Source organism: Epinephelus lanceolatus, chromosome 7, assembly GCF_041903045.1.
Source record: "Epinephelus lanceolatus isolate andai-2023 chromosome 7, ASM4190304v1, whole genome shotgun sequence".
Taxonomy (NCBI): domain Eukaryota; kingdom Metazoa; phylum Chordata; class Actinopteri; order Perciformes; family Serranidae; genus Epinephelus; species Epinephelus lanceolatus.
The window spans coordinates 23,315,883-23,334,919 of NC_135740.1; the positions used below are offsets into that span (position 1 = coordinate 23,315,883).

The window sequence follows — 19,037 nt, forward strand, 5'->3', positions numbered from 1 at the left end:
TCATTGGTATCGTACAGTGGGTCCCAATTTTGGTACCGTGACAACACTAATCTGGAGGGGGTTCATCTGCAAAAACTAATGAAAAACTAAACAACGATATTTGGTATTCGGTACTTGGGATTCGGCCAAGCGCTTAATATTATTCAGCTTCGGCTTTAGCCACAAATTTTCATTTCGGTGCATCCCTAAAAATAGCAAAAGTTCCCAATGAAATCGTGCCGCTGGTACATTTATTTTTTCTGGCACACCATCATCCTCCTTCATTATCAACGCCTGGCGCCTCTACAAGCAGGACTGCAAAGCTTGCAATATTCCCAAGAAAGAGATGCTGAACAGGAGAGGGTTTCTGGAGCAACTAGGATCTTCTCCAATCCTGGTAAGAATCCATTTCTGTTTTTTACCTTATTTAATATTTCACTGATTAAACAGTTTTTAATGTATGTTTGACATTGTAATTGATCTTTTTCTCATCTTACTCAGACAAAATTAACTGTCAACACACCAAGGAGAGGGCGACCATCTTTAGCCAATGGGAGCCCTGTATCACCAGTGACATCACAGAGCCCTTTGACATCCATGACAGTAACACCACAGAGACTGTGACTGCTCCGAAGAGGTCATGTGTACCACCAGTGGATGTGCGCAAGGACATGATCGCACATTTCCCAGTAAAGACAAAGAGAGAACGCTGCAGACACTGCCATAAAGGCTACTCCAATACGCTCTGCAGGAATTGCAGTGTCCGTCTCTGCTTTTCAGAGGAAAGGAACTGCTTTTTGGAGTACCACTGTACATGAACACTGGGCACTGGTTTTTGAACAAAGTTGTCATCGCCCTCTTCTCTCACTAATCCAGGTTCCATCAGCTTGTCCTGGGTCTACACGGAAGTTTTCATTCTGTTTTTTTTTTTTTGTTTTTTTGTTTTTTTTAGCCCAATAAATTATGATTCATAAAAATATGACTTTTGTGTGATTACTATTTGTGATATTTACTGTTATAGAGCTTTGTAAGCAATCCACACTGCAAACTAACCCATAGTTGTTCAGTATATTTGTTCTGACAGTGTGAGTGCAAATAGACAAATTCTGCTCCAGGCCCAATGTTGCAATATTACAACATTTCTGTAAAAACTTACTAAATGAAAAAAAATAAAAATAAAAATCAAATAACCCTTCAATTTCTGCATCAGAGGCCTCCTTTAACGACATCTGAGAGGTGTTGCTCTTTTTTCTATTTTTAGGTTTTACAGGGTTAGCAATGCTTCCATGATAGCTGTATTATACAAACTGAGTTAGCAATGCTTCCCAAGTTAGACAAACTGAGGCCGCAGTTAGCATTGCTTCCTTCAAAGTTATACTGTATAAACAAAAGCTATAGTTAGCAGTGCCTCCATGATAGTTATACAAACAGAGGCTACAGTTAGTAATCCTTCCTTGATAAACTGAGGCTGCAGATAGCAGTGCTTCCCTGATAGTTATGTAAACCATGCCACCATTTGGTCGCAGTCTGGAGCCCTGTAATTGCAATATTGTTCTAAAAATTTGCAATTAGATTATTTACTCTATTGTTCAGTTCTAATCTACCCCAGGATATCTGCTTGTCTGCAGCTCTTTCACTTTTAATAATGTGCACGTTTGTGTCATTGTGAGAGTTAAGCTGTCATTGTCTCATACACAGGAAAACTAGCAAATGTGGTCCTGACCATACATTCACTGCTGTGTTGTTACAATGAACCTTTGCTCCACACCACAAGTGTTCATAGGTACAGGCTGTTCAAGCAGGGAATGATTTGGCATTGTAGAAAACAAGTCTTCTTTCGACAAATACTCTGGATGTTAGAAATTGTGTTAAAAAAAAAATTCTATTACAGGTACTATTGTCAGTGTTTAATATGTATTTTTTCCACCATAGAAAAAAAGCTCAGTATTTGAGAAGAACACAGAGATATGCACCCCTTTGGTGTCGGTGATTACCCCTATGTACCACCACTGACAAGAACTGACAGCATATTTGCAAATTTGAATAATGAAAAGTAACAGGACATTTAACTTTTACAAGAGAAAATAAACATAAAGGATAATTATAGTAATTTTCAATATGTTTCCTCTTGTCAATGAATCTTATGATTGGATCCAAACCAACAATGAACTAATCCACTAACAATTATTGTGTGTGTATCTAAAGCCTGATGTATCTCACTCTGTGCCGTAGAACTCTTTGTTGCTCAAAAACAGTAAAAACATGTTAAGATTTGTTGACAAGTAAATACTAGGATATTGCTAGCCAAATGCTCTAATATTTATTCCAGCCAATTCTTTGGTAGACTAAATAATTTAACCAGTGGAAATGATCTACATGGCCTTATATTAACCTTGTAGCTGTAAACAAAACTCTGATAGTGCATGTCTGAGCTTTTCCTTGGGTCTGTATGGCACACAAATGTTCATTGTCAGGTTCAGTGACCCAGTTTTTAAGGGGGTCGAATGGACAATGTTAGATTTTCATACTTGGAAATTATTCTTGCAGATAATTCAGCTAAAAGCATCTTGTATATTTCAACTCAACTCATCTAAGGAATATAGATCTGTGTCCCTGTTGGACACCTCACTGACTGACACAGTATCTGACTCTGAGTCCCATTCTGCATCCTCTCCTCCACCTGATGCCTGGCTGCTGAAAACAGCCTCCATAATCTGTTCAATGTCACAGCCCCCCACAGCCTCACCTCCACCTGCAGAAACTGTTGGAGGGGCCTCCTCCACAGTCTCCTCAGGCTGTGGTCTGTCAACGCTGCTCAGGCTGACTGCAGCCTCACCTGACACAGGACTATCCAAAGAATCACACACAGACTCAGCCACCGGGCCAGCCGAGGGCCCCGCGGGAGCCACATCAGACCCGGTCGCAGAGCCGACAACGGACACGGCGGCGGGCCCCGTCTGTGTCCCACATCCTCACACTCAAAACATTTCATTTGGCCGGAGCTGGCATAAACCATGTAAGAAGCTTTGCCATGCTTAAGCCTAAAAGACACCTTCAGTGTCTGTGCAGGTGAGTCCAAAAACAGGTCATGTCAACACCTGTCTCCTCAGAGACTGCACATGCTTCAGTTTAGCGTCTTTACAGCCCAAATTGATTACTCTAAATCCACTAGCAAACTTCCCAAATCTGCGGAGCCAATGCTCTAACAGCTCGTTTGGGATGAAAGGCGGAACACCGGAGACGGACGGACGCTCACGGAACTGACAGCGGTGACACCTGCACAAAGGTGTCCGTAACAAAAACTCCGCTCTCCACCAGGCTGTGAACACACTGCTCCGTTCTTAAAAAAACAACTACAGCTTTGTTCATTCTGGAAACAAAGCTGATGTTGCCATGTCCTTCCTATTCACCTACAGCCAGCAGAACTTCCTCCACAGTAACACTATTATCTGGCAGGACTACCCTCACTCCCTGCCAAATAGACGGAGGTGGCGTCTCGGCGGACGCCATTCCTCCCGAAAACCACCACACAAAACGGCTAAACACTCGTCAAACACTCCGCAAAAGCTGAAAAAAGCTTACCTGATCATGTACAAGAGACAGGTGAAGAACCAAGATTAAAGTCCAAAAGCAGGAACAGCAGACCATTCAAAACTCCGCGCCACTCGCACACCACCACCACCACTCACGCTCACACTCACCGGAACCGGAAAGGAGAGGAGAGGAGAGGAAAGGAGGGGGTGAGTGGAGAGGAGGAGAGAGGAAGAAGGGGAGAGAGGAAGAGGAGAGGATGAGAGAGGTGAAGAGGAGAGAGGAGGAGTAGAGTGGAAGAGGAGAGGGTGAGAAGAGAAGATGAGGAGAGAGAAAGAAGAGGAGGAGGAGTGGAGAGGAGGAGAGAGGAAGAGAGGGAAGAGTGGAGAGGAAAGGAGGATCTAACCTTCAGGAACTCATCTTTCAAGACCTGATGCAGGGCCTCGCATGTCTCCTTCACAATAGTAGATATTGTTGTTGCCCCAATCCTATACTGGAAGCTTAGAGATTTATAGGTTTCACCTGTAACGGAGAAAAACAAAGCAACATTACTCCAAAATGAAAATACAACTGAGAAAAAAACTGTACATGTGTATCTCATATTTATAAACACCTGTTGCCAAGCATCTCAGTGTCAAGGACAGCCTCTCCCTTGCAGTAATTGCCATCCTCATCTTGGTGCCTTGTCTGGTGATCAGTGGTCCCACCATTTCTAAAAGCACATCAAATTCGTCGGAGATCATCCGTAGCATCTGAAGCCTGACCTGTCCTCCAATTAAACACAAACAGACCAAGGTTATTATAGTAAAACTAAACTAAAAACTAAAACTGGGTGTGAAAAAACATTTTAGTTAACTGAAATAAAAATCAAATGATAAAAACTAGACTTAAGAAAAAACAAAAACTAACAAATGATATTTTGTACTCACAAAACGAACTAAAATAAAATATAAATATACAGAAAATGTCTTTGTCAATTTGGTCAAATTTGTCAACACAACAAGCCTGAGGGGGCACTGGTGCATGTCTGAAAGACTGTGTCAAATTTTGCCTTCACAAAGTGTGTTTGTGTTGTAATACGTATTCTGAACTTCTTAAATCTTCCCCAGACTAATACACTGCCCTAAAAAAACTAAAACTAACACTGAAACTAATCAAAACTAAACTAAAACTAAACATTTTTAAACAATAAAAACGAACTGAAACGAGGACACACACACACACTGGAAACTAACTGAAACTAAACTGAATTGGAAAAAAAATGAAAATAAAAACTAATGGAAAAATACAAGGCTATAATAACTCTGAAACAGACCACTATATACTAGTAACATTGTAAGAGGAGTAATTTTTTGAACGAGCTAGCAACATCGGTAAGCATCCTGACCGTTGAAGCTAACGGTAGCCTCATGCTAACGTTACTGTTGATGGATATTAAAACTGACGGATGATTTTAATTTTCACCTCCAGTTCTCTTTGTAATACTGACAACCCTTGTTGTCCGCGTCTCCCCAACCACTTTCTCATCCAGACGCGTTTCTTCCTCTTTCTTTTTTCGCTGCACAGAATGGCTACAGCCAGCAGCACCGCACCACTCGTCTCCATCATGTTTTTGTTTTTGTGCTGTTGACTTCCGCTGACGCACATTACGTGGTGCACCGCTCTCTCTGGTCCGATAATCTTGATGAAATTGTGTAGTGTGTGCTGGTCATTATTTTCAAATGTTGTAGTGAGTGCGCAGTGAAGATTTTAGATAAGATAATCTATGAAGATTCTCGTTACGTGTGTGATAAAACCTTTTCAAAATCCCGTAGTGTGAGCCAGGGTTTAGTTAGCAGTAGTGTGCCATTGGAGTCTATGTTTCCAACTCCTTCTCTCCCCATTGTGCCCCTCCATAGGTGGTGGTTTCGTCCCACTCTGGCCTTGAAGTCTCCAAGTAAGGGATAATGAATAGTGAGTCGGTGACTGTTGAAAAATAACTCCCTTCAGGGGAATGGAACCCCGACGCTGCGCGTCTAATATTATTACTAATATTAAGGGTTCAATCTAACATTAGTTCTGTTTAATGCATGTCATTACTTGTGCAGTGCCTAACAGTGGTGTCTATTGTATACTATTAGATATATGCATGGCCCCCAGGGAAGGACAAAATTCAGGTTTAAAGTTATTGAAAGAGTTTTTGATGTTTTAAATCATTTTTGTGTTTACAAAAATTTGAAATTAATTAAGCAATTAAAATCATGTGTCATTCTTCAGAAAGGGTGGATCCCATCAGGCTGCTGCCAATCAGTGATCCCCACGGTATAGTATGTATGTGTGTGTGACAAAACTGTCAATATGCTCTTTTTAATGTGCTGCAAGTACCCACACCCTTACACAGGATGTTCCACTGATTGCTATCTGTATCCGTCTAAAATTTTGATGACTCACTTCTGCTTTCTCAGAAGTAGCTTAACACCCTTTGCAACCACATCTTGTTTGTAGACAGGTTGTTCCTCTCATCTCCCTGTCTAAAATTCTTATGTTTCATTTTTGGTTGCTCAGAAGTAGTGTCTGGGGTATTGTCAAATGACCTACCCTCAACGCCTCTGCCCCCATATAACCTTACACTACGGATGAACATAATAATACAAGGATGTGAAAGTAAAATGACTTTTAATCAGTATTAAATTTATAGTTATTGGTAATAGAGAGGGAAATTATGAATCCCAGTGTTACTGTGTGTTTCTCTGGTATATCCGTAAAGTGTACTACACTGCAGAGTGGACAGTGACCGCTGACTCATACGAATGGGCCTAATGTGCATCTCAGGTCTGCCTTACATCTGGTGTATGAAATGTTTATACCATCACGCTGCATTTTTATAAATACGCCTAAGTGTGGTCTCACTGTCCCAGGATACACTAGCCCACAACTACCAAGAAGAACAGCAATGCGCTGTTGATTCACCTCTTACATTAACACTGAAATCATATAAACAAGCGGCTGTGTCTCACACATAGGGGTGGGATGATACGAGTAACTCACGATTTGATACTGTGACGATATTTGGCCCTCGATAACGATATCACGGTATACGATATCTGCGATATTCGATATATTGCAAGAAATTTCATCAAGGATATATCACAATATGTGTGACTGAAAAAGAAAAAAATACCCATAAAAAGGAAAACGTCTGTAATTATGCATTTATTCCAAAACTTTACACATTTCTGTTGTTGCATCTAGAGTGTGGCTACCCGATCCGGTCGGATTCGGTCAGCTTTCAGTGAAAATGTAGTGTAAAAATAAATAAAATCCTATTGTCTGTCCTGTTTATTGCTTGGGCAGTGTTATTTATGTGACAACACCTGAATAGAACACACACGCACACATTGGCTGTTTGTTTTTACCTCTCCCCTCGCAGGAAGCCTCGGACCTCCCGCCGCTCGTCTCCGCATTGATTAAACGCTGAAAATAAAATAAAAGAGGGAGACAGGTTTTTCCTATTTTATCTTATTTTGTTATATTTCTCCCTCTCCCCTCGCTGGAAGCCTCGGACCTCCCGCTCCTGTCTGAAACACGGAGGTCTCCCTCTCCGCGGAGCACCCACGGTGCACGCCCGGCCTGTTAAATAGCCTGTAACCATAACAACTGTGTGACACAAACTCAGTGCTTTACTAATTAAATAATGTCAGGCTCCGTTCGGTTTCGGACATAACAAAACAGAATGACTGTCGGGTTCGGACGGGTTCGTGTACTTTTCTCTTGGGCTCGGTAGGATTCGGACAGAAATATGCAGCCCATGCTGCACTCTAGTTGCATCTAACTGCTCGACTCGTCTTCTTCACCGGCCGCTGCTTACACCCACTTTACGGGATGAGCACCCCCACAAACAGGGCAGGAGACATTAAGTACTGACGGTGACAACGGGGGAAATCCATTGTGTGTGTGTTGTAATAAAATATCGATATTTGCCTTCAGTGTATCGATTATTTATTGCAAGAGAGAGCACAACGATATATTGCAAAAATTATTTTGTCCCACCCCTACTCACACACATATGCAGCCAGAGGGAGACATGCTCCACACTGGGTCGCCATTTAAGGATACAAATAATCCCTATCTGTAGCATCACATGGCTAGCGGTTATTAATAGGTTTAACAACAGAGTTGAGCTGTTGGATGTTAGCCGCTGCTGCTAATTAGCTTGTGCTAACACTCTGGAGATGGCCCTTCAGCACATTACAGAATTACAGAAAGATAATTATCTAAGAGTACGTGTATATCACAATGAGTACAACATACGAAGGATGAATATACAAAGGATGATTATATGAGTACCTGGACCAGGGCTGAAAATGAACACCCGCCAAGCGCCAAATGCGGGTAGATTTTCCATTTGGCGACTAAATCTTGGAAGGCTATCTGCCACATTGGCAGGTAAATGTTTGTACCAAAATAGTCATGTAATAAATGATGTATATAATAACTATTTGACAGTGGCTAATAGCAGACTGGCGCTTTGTTTGTTGTGTGTCGCACTTAAGTTGCTCCCCCCTGCATCAAGGAACCTATAGGCCTACTCAGAGGACACGCGCGCACTTAAGCATATCCCGCGCCTAGATCCATGATCTGCTGTACTTGTCATGTGGTGACATTTACCAGGTGTAAGTAAACCCCCACAAAACGAAAAACAGCAACAAGGACTAAGCTGAATCTGTAACATTACAGACAAAAAGAAAGTTTTGTGAGAAATGGAGGTTTGGCAATAATAGCGTTTCAAGAGGCTGTCTCCGCTATGATGCAGAGGGTGCACTAATGAGCTCTAATGTATGTCGATAATATGCTAAAGAAAAAAAACATAAGAACTCATTTGTCATCGGTAACAAAACGATGAAGCTGGTGACTGCAGAGAGTGAGCAGTCTGATGAGGAGGTTTAAGTTGAATGATTAAGCATGATTAAGAATGAGCAGTCTGAGGAGATTTAAGTTACATGATTAATAAGCATATGGAAGGTTTACAAAAAACAATTTACTGTTATGTATACTGTAAATTACTGATATGTTTGGAGTACAAATGTTTGAAGTACAAAGTGCAAATTGAATTTTGAGCTCAAAACTTATAATAATATGAAACTAATTTTGCTTCAAATTTCACTCTGGCCTCTCCTTTAAGCTTGTATTCAACATAATACTGTATTATCGCAATGAAAAGTACTGAATCAAATGTATATGTGACAGAAAAAGGCAATTCATTATTTTGGCTGGTAGAAAATATGCATGGCCGGTGGATTTTTCCATCTACCAGTCCCCTTGGCCATTGAGCCACAAAGTTAATTTTCAGCCCTGACCTGGGCATATCAGATATTAGGGGTGTAACAGTACACATATTTGTATTGAACTGTTCGGTTAGGTACGAGGCTTTCAGTTCGGTATGCATTTCAAACTGAACTTCACCTCTAAAATCCTTGTTTTGCAAATTACCACTAAGGTCTGTGCTAACAAATCCATTAGTTTTACATGGGTAATGAAACTCCCTGTGGTCCCTTCCTTCATTCCCTACCAGCCCCCTTTCTTCTCCTTTTTCATTTTTGAGTCCCTCCTTCTTCTGGCCTTCATTTACTCATCTTTCTCCATCTCTTTGTCTCCCTCTTTCCTCTCATTTTCTGTCCACTGACTCCAAGGTCTGGGCTCATTTAACCTTTATGGCCATGACTTCATGAATGAGCTGAATTGATTTTGAGCCAACAGCATTCAGACCAGTGTTAGTCCATTACCATTTAAAGAAGCTATATGTAAGAAATCTAAAGCAAATAGTCGTAAAATCACCCTAATATGTCACAGAGACTAAGGATTAATGTTCATATAACATACTGATCTCACTGACAACAATAGTACAGCCAGAATATTTGCTTTTAAAAAACATTTTTACGGTCCGCAAATCATGTTTATGTTTTGAATTTGTGTTTTGGCCTGTTGCGCCACCCACCGCCGTCTACCAGTCACACAGTCAGTAGAGTCTCAGCATCAGTTACAGTTACGACTGAGCTACAGCAGCACGGCAAGCAGCATCAGTGTCCCGGTACATAACATTAGCAGCCGGCTCCTCCTCAGCTGTATCCCAGCAGCAGCGTTAGCAGTGTCCCGGTACATAGTATTAGCAGCCAGCTCCTCCTCAGCTGTATCCCGGCAGCAGCGTTAGCAGCAGAGAAGCCGGATTTGCTCGAACAGTACGCTGGAAAACGGAAGATCAAGGACGCTGCAACGTGGCCCTGCCATGGCAGCCGCCCGTGGGCAAACAAATCAGTCTCCAGCGTGCCGCTGTCCAGCAACCTCGAATCTGTAGGGGAGGGGGGGCGGACAAGACTCGCGGCAGTATTTTGAATTTGAGTGCAGTAACCGTTTTGGCCACATTCTTACATACAGCGCCTTTAACTTGTACAAAGTCATTCACATTGGTTGAAATTGAGATTTTCAAGGAAAGGGAGCTCTGGGATGTGGAGATGGGAAACTGGAAGCCTTTGGGGGAGGTTTATTAATGTGGTATGAAAGAAAGATTAAGTGGGAGAAAGCAACTCTTGAAACTGACGTGCATGATCTGCTAGAGAGAAGAACTACAGAAAAGAGAGAAGAACTATAGAAGAGAGAGAAGAACATGGCTTACAGAGAGCACTTTCACTGGAAAACAGACAAGTTCATCCTGGAAATACTGTTACTCCTGGAATGTTTTATATTAAGCAATAATGAGAGGGATAGAGGGTGTAACTAGCATACATGGGAGCTCTGGATAGGCCCAGTCTGAAAAGATTATCTGCAGAAGATGGTACACAGATGGAATATTTCATAATCACAATTTAAGCACATCTATTTGTCAACTCTCTGTAAACTTATAATCACTTTAGTTGTTCTTTATCTCAGACATGTATTAAGGTGTTGCATTCCTTTTTTAGGCTTCTTGACATGTTTCGGCGGAAACTTCCACCTTCCTCAGAAGTGTCACTTGGTGGTGGCTGTCATGAGGAAAATGGCCTATTCTATGCAATTTTGATTTAGAGTATTGAAGACAAGTAAAACATCTAATTTCTTGGTTCATAACTTTCACTTTCAACACAGGTTTAGAGCAGGTTGATTTTTGTGTTGATTTACTTAAATCTTTATGTATATCCCTCAATCACAGACAGCAGTGATTCTTGACCCCTAATCCAAACCAAGATCATGGACCTACATGTGATTGTTGTATATAATGGATTCCTCCTTTAAATAATGAAACAGACGTAATGTTGGTCAGTGCAGAGGGATTTTGTGTTCATCACTGACAGTCAGACAGAAATGGCTGGATTCTCACTGACACTAAAGTAGGAATCATTTAAGTTGGAGTGGTTATTCTCAGAGGGACTGTGTGATGGAAACCCATTTCCTTAATTCGCTCAATTCAGAGAACTCTTTGTGTGTGTGTGTGTGTGTGTGTGTGTGTGTGTGTGTTTTGAATGTGTGACGCAGCACAACAAATATTTGCATTAATATTACAACCAGGCAAAGCCATGTGTGGAAATGGGAAAGTCTCCAGGCCCATGAATAAAATGAATAAAGCAGGCAGTAAATCTTTAATGCTGTTTAGCGTCAACATGGGACCCTGACTGTGGCATCATCAGTTTGCACTTCAAGCATGACTTTGCCAATTTTAATATTGATGCAAATAATTTGGTGGTATTTGTGTCCGTGTGCACACACTTTCATACACAAAGCAGAGGACGAGGTAAAGACAATAAGCCTCCAGTTTACTTTTAACTTCCATAATTATAAAGGAGGTTTTTGCTTTCAGCAGGAGGCAACTATTAGAATTAATATCTGGATATGTTCCATCATACTGTATTATAAACTGATGTAACTTATATAGTACAATCCAACGGTAAAAGACCTGGACAGTTTTAAGATTAGTTAACACCACTACCTTAAGGAGGACTTTCTTCTTTTTTAATTGGACACATGGGCTCTTTCCTGTTGTTTCGCTTTGTCTCAGTCATATTCAGTCTGTGTAAGATGGATAAGATGTAAAATACAGAGGGGAAAGGAATCAGATAACAGAAACAGATGTTGATGAAGAAAGATCATAGAGCAGGGACTACAAGCAAGAGAATGAAAAGATGAAAGCATGAGAAATCATAGGTGGATTTCAATGTGAGAATGGTAGTCAGTCTGATTTTATATGGGGGTTCAAGTGCTGAAATATAAGTAAAGATGGGCAGAATGGGGAGGGAGACTAGAGGGGGTAAAGAAGAAAGGGCAGAGGAGATAGTAAAAGTAAATGCAGAACTTGTGACATAAGCCCCGGTTGTTTCTTTCCATTTCTCTTTTATTCCTCAGATGTTTAAAGACACACCATTAATCTAGTCTCTATGTTATAGTGATGATAAAATATCTGAGAGAGAGCACAAAACAAAGTCACAGTGCTTCTCAGTCTGCAAGTCAATATTTGAGAGCATGCAGGCATGGATTTGTAAGAGCAGATTTGATTGCTTCTGAGTTTGCTCTCTCTTCTCCAGCTGTTTTGGCAGCTGAGATCGCAAGACTTTGCTTGCCAACCATTTTGATTGGCAAGATGCGATGGGACACACCCACATCGGGATCTTTTTTTTCTTTTTTCAAAGATAAAGGCTGCAGAATGATAAAAAGAAGTTCAAAGTTAAAGACCTCAAGGTAATAAAAGAAACTGCACATAAACACGGTGAGAGTGTGATGAAAAACTTTACAACCAACAAAATGTCTCGGTACACTGGCCTCAAAATCCATATGGATGTATAAAACCAATAAAAGGTGTGGCATTCACAGCAACCCTGTCTCCTAGAAATTACATAGCACCACATTGTTTCACCAAAACTTTCAACCAGATGACTCTTTTTTTAATATGCTGATCTGACAGAGAGAACTGTGGCTAGAGAAGTGGAGGAGGTGTGTGTTTTAAGGTCAATACTGGCTGGTTTGTCTGTGGGAATGTGAGGTTCTGTCCCGTTCCTGCTCCTCCTGCATCACAAGGAGATTAAACACTCTGGATCAGTGCTATAAGCCATTCAGAGGCGGCTGCAGGGTGAAGTAGCTGCCTGTGTTCGGGAGAGGTGACCATGCTGCCATTTAGTTGAGATCAAGATAAACAAACAAGGTCAAGGTAAACAAACTACGATGCTTGCCCCCAGTGACGTAAGAGATGGAGCCTGGAGTCTGGAGCACGTTCCAGAACACCACTGTTGGTGTCACCATTTTCACCAGTGTACTCACTGCGTCTGTGGTGGATTTAATTTTTCAACAACAACAGAAGCAGCTGTATGCAAAACTACAGTTGAATTATTCCCCAACCTGAAACCATGGATTACCACACCCATCGGGAAACATGGACAGTTAACAAGCAGCAGTCTACAATGTAAAAAGAGGCAAAAAGGGACTAAAATTTGAGAAAATTTTACAAACAGCATTCATCTGCACACAATGCGATGACACACAGCTGGTTGAATATCAGTTTCCCTGCTTCGCTTCACTGGTTCCTGTACAGTAGGGTCAGTCTTTGTTTCACTGTTATAATCATTAAAAAGCAAAAGCAGCATGTGTATACATTCTGTAGGCTATATCTTCAGTAGCTAGCTAGCTAATCCTACACTTTTCAGGGTTTGATTTTGGTTTTGGAACAGGGAGGAAACGTATATCTTTTTCCAACCTCTCCAGGTAACGAGTATCATTTATACACGACGTCCCCCAGGCACAACATTTAGCTCCAAATCCGCAAAACCAGGCTGAAAATGAAGGAAATCTGAAACGAGTGCATTGGAGTCAATGGAGCACAGCTGGGTTGTTGTTGGACCCTGGTCTGAGCCGGCCCAATGCTACGGTATGATTGGCCAGTCTGCGTCTGGGGGCGGTACTTAGCGAAGGGTCAGTTGCAGTACTCAAGTTGAAGTTGTACCTTGTATAACTCCATGTAACAACTAAGGTATTGATTGATTTATGCTGTTGATGTGGTCGGGTGGATGGTGAGCGTACAAAGCACAGGCTTTACACCAGAGTCTGTGTTTGCATCCACAGTCCCATCTGTTTCTCCTCTGATAACTTTAAAATCAGCTGATTGAGGCACCATCACTGGGACTCTGGGCCAAACATCACCATAGGCCCGTTTCCACTGAAGAAGTTCCTGGTACTATTTGGGGAGCAGGAACTACTACAGGAACGTCCTCTTGCCCGGCCCTCTCAACCGCCGTGTCTCCACTGAGAGAGCAGAGTACGAGGAAGGTTCCTGTAAAGTTACGGGCTGCCTCTGGATGTGACGTAATCGTTGTGCGACCATTTTGACCGGGGCGACGTAAGGACGCCATTAGCTGATAGCGGTGTCTAATAACTCACTAAATGGCCCGTGAAAAAAATATTTTTTCCAGCAGATGTCTTAGTTACAACATGATTGAGCTAACTGGAGTAGTTTCATGTCATATCCGACAACGGGAGGCTTTTAACAGATGACGTCCTGATGTTAGCTTTGCTGCTGCTTTTAGCTGTTGTATTGTATAGTGAGGTTTTTTTACATGGCGGTGGAAGCTATATGAACGAGCTAACTCTCGTTTTAAAGTTTTAAAAATGCCGGCTATTTTGTTGCTTTCTGTTGTCGTCACATCCCTCCTTGAGTATATCCAATCAGCACCAAGTAATCCCCAAGCCCCAGCCAGGAGTCTTTCGGGGCCGTTCTGAGCACCTACTCCGAGGCAGGGACTGGTTTAGCCCCTGTAAAAGTTCTGGAACTCTGTACTTCGGGGGTGGTTCCTGTGGTGGAGACACGCACTAACGGCCCCGGCCCTGTAAAATTACCCCGAAGTTCCTGCGGTGGAAACGGGCCTTATATTCCCCTGCGTCTTCTCTCCTTCTTTCCTCTCACTGTTCGCTCTGCTCGTACCTCTCTGACTTTATACTCTCATTCCACATCCAGAGTAATTAAGGGGAAAACCTTGAGTCAGCAACAAACTGCACAGTGTCAGTCAAAAGAAGTCACTCTTTTCACTTGTTGAAACAAGCACTGCCTTTATTCCCTTTTTCCTACCTTCTCCTTCACTACACTACCTGTCTCTCCTTTAACTCACTCCCTCTCATCTTAAATTTTGACCTGTTTTCCAAAGTCTTTTAGGCAACAAAAGGATGGAGAGATCAGCATCTCTGCCAGTCTGCTTGAAACAAAAAGTGCGATTTACATGAGATTAGTGGTGTGTAAAAGTTGAGGCAGCAAAAACAAAGGAGGGAGGGAAAATGAGAAAGACGTAACAAAGTCAGTATGAACAAAAAAGGAAGGCTGAAATAGGCAGAAACAAAAGTAAAGGAAAAGTGCTACACAACTCAAGTTCAAGTGGAGAATTCTGCCTCATCAGTAATCTTGTAAACCGTCTTTACTGGGTAATCGCGTTGCATCTGGAAAAGCTGCAATCCAGGCTCTGAAAGTTGGAGAACTGGCGCTGGAGAGCTGGAGTTGTTCTGTCTAGTCAGCACATGGTGCACTGGAGCTCAAAATGTTTGTAGCTGCTCTAAAAGTTGCAGAAAAAAGTTTTTTTTTTTCAGTGGTATGTTATGAAAAACACTGTTGTAGGCAGGAATACAAACTGCAGTTCAAATGTGTTGATGGTGAGTTTAGTAATGTGTATTCAACTACTACTTCAAAGACTGGAAACAGAGTAAAACAGTCTGCCTAATGTGGCAGACAAACCTCCTGTCTATTTTTGTAAGCTGAAACAATTTCCATCAGTGGAAACGAAGCTTTTATTTACTTTTATTTCACAGATAAGAAACAAATTGTTAAGACAATAAAGCCCCCACAAAATAGCATTTTAAGTCTAGTGTGATTTTATCCTGACTTCATATCAGTAGAAGAAATTTCTGCTTTTCACTAGCATGTTATATTTGTTTGGAAAACGTGTTTAGTATAAGACGGGTGTTTTGTCGGTGAACCTTGTGAGTTGTAACGGAGCAGAATTTTTTAACGTTACCTTTGTTAAATGTTGCTGTTGTCCCTGGCTTCATTTGAGTAGAGGAAAAGTCTGCTAGCTGCTAGGCTAATTTATACAATGTAAAATGTCATAGGCTTGTGCTAAAAACATTAACATGTTGTATTTGCTGGGAAAATATGTCCAGCAAAAGACAAATGCTTTGTGTGTGAATGCTGCGAGTTGTAGTGAAGCCGATTTGTGTACTTGTGTTTAAAATTGTTGCCATTAAGCCATATTCAATGTGTGTTTAATGTGTGTTTTGGGTGTGTTTTGAATCAACTAAACTTTACAACACTATACAGAAACCCCTATGCCGAAGTATAAATGCTCACAATGGTGTAGGCCACTTGCATAGGCTACGGTGTAGGCTCTGTATAGAGCCAAGGCACAAATATTAATCCCGCTTAAGGTGTATTTCCATGTTGTATTTTTTGTGTATTTAAATCGAAGAAATAGGAAATGAGACATAGTTGTTTTAGTAACAGATAACTTACAAACTTGAGCTGTTTTTTGACCAGCAGCTGGGACCAGTTACCACTCACAGCACCCCATTAACTATGAAACAAAACTCATGTGGCTCTCTGATGTGTTGGTGGCCATTTGCTGGCTAACAAACTGGAGGAAGTCAGTTTTAATAGAAGGTAACCTTTTCCCTGCTTTCAGTCTTTGTTCTGAGCAAGGCGACAAATCTCTGTGCTTGAGACAAGTGAAATGTGTGTTGATCTTCTCATCAGACTGTGGATAAGATGGCAAACAGGCATATTTTACACAAGTATGAGAGTTTTCTATCAAACTAGATAGAATAGAGATGTTGCATTTGACAAAAGCAACTGAGGATAGAGACATCTTTGTTTTTGTTTTTTTTTTTATTTTAAAAGAATGTGTGTTTTATTTGTAATAACAAAGAATGTTTTTTAATGTATTAATATATTATTGTCCATCACTGGGAATGGCTCCCCTGTCAGATGAATTTCTCAGAGCTGGCAATTATGGAGTTTATTTTTCTGCACTTACCAGAAAGCTCTATTTAGTCAAGCTGAAAAATGCTATGAGCAGTACATGCATCAGTATCATACTCCATATACATATGCTGCCAGTCCAAACAAAAAACAGATATGGCATTAACGGGAGACAGCTGCCCTCCAGGGAAATTATATTGTCAGAAGTAAATTTGTGTTGAAAGTGACTGTGATGAGGAGGAGAAGGGTGCTGAGCAATGTGACATTGCTTATTCTAGAAGGAGCAACGCAGGGGAGGAGAGAGGAGGAAAGACTATGATCAAGACAGAGAGTAAAAGACTGTGACAGAAGCTACTGTAAGTGGCAGCAGAGAGTGGAAACAGATAGTTTTCATAGAGGGAAGAGAATACGTGTTGTCAGACAGGAGATAGAGTAAGAGGAGTAAGAGGAGGCAAACAGAGGCAGAGGGAGAACGGAGAGTTGTTGCCTAAATGTAGTTGGCGTATCACTCAAAGCAGTAGTTCAAAAAAGTGATAAAGGTCCCGTATTAGAATGAAGTAGGTTTTTTATTTTGGGAAGTGAAAACCACATAATTTCAGTTTTAGTGGTTTTCATGTTAAATAGACCATTTCAGAGGTTTGGCATATTTAACACTTTAAATTACAAATTACTTCCATTTCACATCTTACGGCCAACTATTTTCCAGAGCAGACCTCGTTCTGTTCAGGTTAGGATGAGAGATTTTATTCATTTATTTTAAACATGTAAAAAAAAAAAAAAAAAAAATAGATGATCAGTAATCCTACAGCAAACTCTGAACATGCAAATTCTCACAAACAGCATAAATAAATAAGGAATAGGAAGAGGTGTACACTTGAGGGTTGTAGTCAACCAAAGACAAAAGTTGTACAAACTCTACGTAATTTTCAACCAATCAATTGGTTGATGAGGGAAAGTTCAACAGAACGCTCGGTGCAATTGTATCCTGTTCAGAAGCTTTGTAATCCAACCTTAAACTGCAGTGTCTTTTTGGAGTCTTTGTTAAATAAATCCACAATGATAAATCCAACATTAAATGTTCTCTGTTATCATTTATCTATTTTTCCATGTTGAGAAGCGAAAGTTAAAAAATGTTCAACAAACACTGGGCTCATCACTGTTACTTTTTACCCAGCCATTCAATGACGGTGGAGGACGTCCGTTATTTGTAACTTAACAAGTGTTTGCAATGTTCAAGCCAAAAAACCCACCCAGTGTCGGTCAGTTATAACTTAAACAATTAGACTTAGAATCAAGTTTAACTTAAGTTACGTCATGTTCATCCTACCAACCCCTCCTCATCACTATATGTGTTATTACATACAGAAATTTTACATGGGTAATTTTACATCTAAACGTACTATCATACATTTTTTGGAAAGAGACATGCCAGAGACAGTTTGTCTGCGTTATTTACCTCTTATAGGTGAAACGTCTGTGTTGTCACATTTTTTAAACACATCTCTCGCCTGCATCCAGGTGCTGTCTCAGTGTCACACAATAGCCTACAAAAACCAACAAATACGGCGATGTGCTATGATCCGCCTCACACACAAACTAGTAAACAAACGCTCACCTGACATAATCAAGCAGCTCTGTCTCCCACACATGCAGCGCGTGCTTGTGTGCTGCTGTGCTAATTTAAGCATCTGACATCTCACAGATTAATTTAGCGTTGCACATGCAACATATAGCTATACCAGTGTCACACTGTCGACTAATTAACAGACAGATTAAACAGAGTAGCAGCTCTCCCTTTCTGAGTGTTGATAGAGAACTTGTGAGTGAGTGAGTGAGTGAGTAAGTGAGTGAGTGAGGTGGAGCTGTGCAGAGAGTGTGAGAGAGGAGAGATGCACACTGGTATGCATTAACGCAACTTGACTCTATATCAATATAAACGGTGTTCTATAAATCTATATGCTGCTTGAAAATATGTAGATATTTTGCACATATAGCCGTTATATTCCCCAGCTCTACTTGTCACACTTCAAGCTTCAAGAGAAGTTCTGAGAACAGGAACTTTGCATTCATTATCATGCTTACATCTGCCCAGCCCACACAGTCACTCACATTTATTTCAGTAGCAGATAATATTAGATCTGTTTAATGTGAATGGGGAACCAGAGTACACATAATACTAATGCTCAATCATGCTGACTGATGTGAGTCACAATTATGTTGGGGTTTTGTAAAGTCTTGGTGGGAGATGTACAAAAAAAAAGCAGATAGGGAATAAAGGGAACAAGAAACTGCTGAGCGACTGCTGCATCAGCTTTGCAAGTACAGAAATCCCAAATCAAATGAAAGCCTTCACTCTCCTGTAGTTGTTGTCTTCCCACTGAATAAATGTGTGAATGTGGACAACAAATGTGTTTGCCTCAAGTTGGTTGTTGGTCTCAGCTCTTCTTTCTCAGTTCTTGTTTCACAGTTTTCTAGCTGACAGACTTTTCTGTTTTCCATCTCATCAGCACTGCACAGGATGTGGTTGTATAGAGCCCACATTATGAGCTGTTAATGGCCCACCTGTTTTGCTACTGCA

General features: G+C 41.0%; 1 protein-coding gene across 2 annotated transcripts in view; it reads right to left on the reverse strand.

The window, feature by feature from the left end:
- Positions 1 to 18,207, reverse strand: part of LOC117260752 (uncharacterized) — a 44,586-nt gene extending 26,379 nt beyond the window's left edge. The window contains exons 1-3 of one of the 2 annotated variants that reach the window (XM_078169331.1): positions 18,075 to 18,207; positions 4,124 to 4,274; positions 3,917 to 4,032 (exon numbers count right to left, since the gene is read on the reverse strand). The gene's annotated coding sequence lies outside the window, so the exon portion shown is untranslated. Of the gene's footprint in view, positions 1 to 3,561; positions 3,670 to 3,916; positions 4,033 to 4,123; positions 4,275 to 18,074 lie in introns of those variants that run through there. The other variant, XM_033632826.2, reaches the window with a different exon arrangement.
- Between the last annotated feature and the right edge of the window lie 830 nt (positions 18,208 to 19,037).